The sequence below is a fragment of the Eurosta solidaginis genome, chromosome 2, assembly GCF_040869045.1.
Source record: "Eurosta solidaginis isolate ZX-2024a chromosome 2, ASM4086904v1, whole genome shotgun sequence".
NCBI classification, from domain to species: Eukaryota; Metazoa; Arthropoda; class Insecta; order Diptera; family Tephritidae; genus Eurosta; species Eurosta solidaginis.
The window spans coordinates 195,028,624-195,033,872 of NC_090320.1; positions in this window are offsets into that span (position 1 = coordinate 195,028,624).

The window sequence follows — 5,249 nt, forward strand, 5'->3', positions numbered from 1 at the left end:
GGTCCCGTAAACAACCAATGTAAATTTTTTTAATCCCGGTGCGTCCGAGGATATTCGTAATACAAATTTTGAAAAGATGCGGTGCGCCCGTATCTATAAAAATAAAACCATACAATTTTAATAAAAACGGTGCGTCCGTTATTACACAAACACATTGAGATCTTTTTAATAAAGCGGTGCGTCCGTTATCAACAGCCAAGTCCTTTTATCAAATTAAAATATTTTCCTTTAAAAGCAATTTAAATTAAATTACTTCAATATACATTCAATTTATCATTAAATATTCAGTCTCTAATTAAATTACCGAATAATTCTTTCAATATTACATCAACATTCAATTCAATTTCAACTTCTGTTAAATTTTCGTAAGCAATTTCTACAAATTCGACTTTAATCAATTTAAATATTTCTTCCTTTGCTTCCTACTACATATGTTCCTTAGAAATCAAAAAGTGGTTCCTAGAATTTCAGAACAAAACTCAGATTCCGAAAATTCCAAAAATTCAGATTGCAATTCCAAAAATTTTAATTCCGAAAGTTCCGATTCCGAAAATCTCAATTTTAAAAGCCCAGTTTCCGAAGGCTCAACCACATATTCGCCCAATACAATCAAAAACCTTGTTGTTAGACTTTCTTTGTCCGGAGAATTTCACGGATTTGAGGAATTGCCCGAAACTAATATTTCAAATCCTCCTAATTCCGATACAAATATGGCGACTCCTGAAGAAAAAAGAACGTTTATCGGCATATGTGCTGGTATTATGCGTGAAAATTATAGCGGTGAGCCCCTAGGTCTCGAATCTTTCATTACTAAAATTGAGTTAATCGAACAATTTGTCGACGAAAATTTAACTAGCATTTGTATTTCATATATTAAATCCAAACTCGATGGTAAAGCTCGAGAAGCGATACCAACTCAAGTACTTTCAGTTAACGATATAAAAATAGCACTACGTAACCGTATAAAACCCGACAACTCCAAAGTTGTGGCCGGAAAATTCGCAGCTTTGCAAGTTAATAATAATAATTACACCGATTTTGCAAAACGCGTTGAGGAATTGTCTGATGCTTTAGAGCGTTCGCTCATTATCGAAGGGATTACTCAGACCAAAGCCCGTGAAATGGCCATCGAGCAAACAGTTAACGTTTGCCGATTGAACGCAAAAACCAGTTTAGTAAAATCAATCCTTGCTTCAACCAATTTTTCTGATTCCAAGGACGTAGTAGCCAAACTGATTGTAGAGCAATCAAATGAAATAAAAGAACGTCAAGTTTTGGCATTTAGAGCGCGGAACAATAACAATTTTAGAAATTTTCAAAGTAATAACCGAGGTCGAAATTTTCAAAATCAAAATCGTAACTTTAACAATTATAGACAAAATAGACCATCCTTTAGTAACAGTAATTATGGCAACAACTTCAATCGCGGCAATCAAAGGCAAAATTTCCGTTCCAGCGGCGGAAATAGGAATCAGCCTAATAATAATAATAATAATAGCAACAATAGTCGTACTAGCAATAACAACGGTTCTAACACTTCCAATAATAGAGGTAGAAATGCAAGCGTGCGGGCTTTAAACAGGGAAGCCCCTCAGGAGCGAACACTGAGGGAGGACGAGACAAATTACTAACTGATTCAGCTCACAATTTTTCTTCAAAAAACGTTTATTGTCTTAACTTAAATTATTCCGATTTTATACAAATAAATATTACTGGCTCTAACAAATTTTGTACATTTCTAGTCGATACACAAGCCGACATTTCGTTAATTAAAATTTCCTCTCTTAATAAAAATTTGTCAATTAATAACAATGATACAATTAATATTACTGGAGTAACTACAGATACAGTTTCTACGTTAGGTACTTTTACAACTAACTTACACTTTTCAAATTTTTATATCAAACATACGTTGCATGTGGTAGACAATGATTTCAACATTCCATCAGATGGAATACTTGGTAAGGATTTCCTAAAAACAAATAAATGCGATATCAGCTATGCAACAAACTGCATTTCCTTCTGGATAGGCAATGAAAAGATCGCACTTCCTATCCTTCACGGAATGGAAAGCGATACATTTGTTATTCCACCTCGTTGCGAAGTTTATAGAATTTTCGCTTTAAAAAAAGACTCAGAACCACTTTTCGTGGATTCTCAAGAGATTTCCGACGGTGTTTTCACAGCGAAATGTATAGTTGATACTAGTAATCCGATCATTAAAGTAATAAACACCACAAATAGCGTAAAATACGTAAACAACCACAACATTCAAACCGAAAAACTTTCTAATTATCACGTTTATAAAATTAATAATCCAGTAAAGCAAGATAGTCGTATTAAAGAACTTAAAAGCATTTTAGAAAAACAAATACCTAATTATGCTGAAAACAAACTTATTAACTTATGTTTACAATATTCCGATATTTTTGCGCTAGACAATGATAAGATGACAATCAACAATTTTTATGAACAAAAACTAAGACTAAACGATACGACGCCAGTATACATTAAAAATTACCGCCTACCGTATTCTCAACGTGAAGAAATCAATAAACAAGTTAATAAATTATTGGAAAACGATCTGATTGAAAATAGTTGTTCGAATTATAATAGTCCCTTGATTTTGGTACCGAAAAAAGACCTAAATGGCCAAAAATCGTATAGAATGTGCGTTGACTTTAGGGCTGTAAATAAAAAGTTAATTGCCGATAAATTTCCTTTGGCACGTGTAGACGATATTTTAGATAACCTTGGCAGTGCGAAATTCTTTTCTACTTTAGATCTTTTTTCGGGTTTTCACCAAATCCCACTTCACAAAGATTCAAGAGACATAACATCTTTTAGTACTGACCGCGGAGCTTTTCGATGGAAGGTTTTACCATTTGGTCTAAACGTAGCTCCAAATTCATTTTCAAGAATGATGTCAATTGCATTTTCTGGTATTTCACCCAACCAAGCCTTTATGTATGTAGACGATATAATAGTAATTGGATGTAGCGAAGCACATCATCTCAATAATCTAAAAAAAGTTTTCGAAACCTGTAGGAAGTTCAACTTGCGACTTAACCCAAAAAAGTGTAATTTTCTTAGACCTGAAGTAACTTTCTTAGGGCATAAATGCTCAGCAAATGGTTTGCTACCAGACGATTCAAAAATTGAAGCAATTAAAAGGTATCCTAAGCCACGCGATAAAGATGCTGTCCGAAGATTCGTTGCATTTGCAAATTATTATAGGAGATTTATCCCAAATTTCGCTTCTTTAGCAGCTCCACTGAATCGTTTGAGTAGAAAGAAGGTTGAATTTAATTGGGATACGGCATGTGAGTTAGCTTTCGAAAAACTAAGAAAAAGTCTGATTTCTCCAAAACTTTTACAATATCCAGATTTCACCAAAGAATTTTTAATTACGGTTGATGCTTCAAAGTTAGGGTGTGGTGCGATACTGAGTCAAAATCATAACGGTAACGACTTGCCAATTTGTTTTGCTTCAAAATCCTTTAGCAAATCAGAACAAAATAAAGCAATAATAGAATTAGAACTTTTGGCAATATATTTTGCAATAAAGCAATTTCGTCCATATATTTATGGCACTCACTTCAAAGTTAAATCAGATCACCGTCCACTAGTTTATCTATTTAATATGAAAGATCCGTCGTCGAAACTCTCCAGAATACGTTTGGAACTGTCCGAATATAATTTTACCATTGAATATATTAAAGGAAAATCTAACGTAGGTGCAGACGCATTATCGCGAATTTCAATCCAAGAACTTAAAAATTCCAATAATCAAATTTTAGCGGTACAGACGAGATCTATGACGAAACGTCACGAACAATTACAACAATCAGCTGAAGACATAAACGAAGAAAAAGGCAAATTACAGGTATTCGACAAATTTTCATATAATTTTTCCAAGAAAATCCATAGGATAAAAAGCCAAATATGTCACGACAACGATAATGATAAAATCAATTTAAAAATATATGCGCATTTAAAACACAAAAAACTCGAGTTACTTAATATTGTGTGTACTAACAAAATAATGCAATTAGATGAATTACTTTTGAAGCTTGAAAAAGAAGCTGGTAAACACAACATTAAGAAAGCAGAATGGCAAAAAAATGATCAAATATTTAAATATTTTTCTATTTCAAATTTTAAAAATACAGGAAATTTAATTTTAAAAAATTTAAAAATACTATTAATAGAACCTGTTGAAACAGTTACAGACAACGACAAGAAACTAAAATTAATGGAAATTTACCACAATGACCCGATATCAGGAGGTCACTGCGGAAATAAAAAGCTTTACGCAAAAATACGTACGAAATATTATTGGAAAGGTATGACCCGTGACATTGTCAAATACGTCAAAAATTGCAAAAAATGCCTTTTGAATAAAGTCAAGCCAAAAACCAAAGAAAATTTAGTGCTTACACCAACACCCTGCAAACCTTTCGATGTCGTAGTTGTAGATACAATAGGACCTTTGCCTGAGTCGAATAATGGGAATAGGTTCGCGGTTACCATTATGTGCGACTTTAGCAAATACCTTGTTACCATATCAGTCCCTGATAAGACAGCAAAAACAATTGCAACAGCCATTTTTGAAAGCTTCATCCTCATTTATGGCATAATGAAATCAATTAAAACCGATTTAGGAACCGAATATAAAAACGAAATTTTCTCTGAATTAACCAAACTCCTAAAAATCGAACATAATTTTTCTACAGCTTACCATCATGAAACCCTAGGTACAATTGAAAGAAATCATCGGGTATTTAATGAATATTTACGAGCTTTTTTAAATGATAACTTCCCCGAATGGGACGTTTTTTTGAAATATTTTACATTTTTGCATAATACAACTCCTAGTACAGTTTTTGATAATGGATTCACTCCATACGAATTAGTATTCGGTAGAAATGTTACCTTACCAAATGAAGTTCAAAAGGAACAAATCGATCCAATTTACAATGTTGAAAGTTAAGCAAAAGAAGTAAAATATAGACTACAAAAAACGCATAAATTAGCAAAAGATTTAATTAATAAACATAAAATTAAAAATAAGGATCTTTATGATAAGAGGGCGCGTCCGTTAGCTATTAATATAAACGATAAGGTAGTAATACAAAAAGAACCTAGAAATAAGCATGAAAGCATTTACCAAGGACCATATATAGTCACAAAAATTGATGGAGTTAATGTTACGGTTTTTGATGAAGCAAATAAAAAGGAAAAAACCG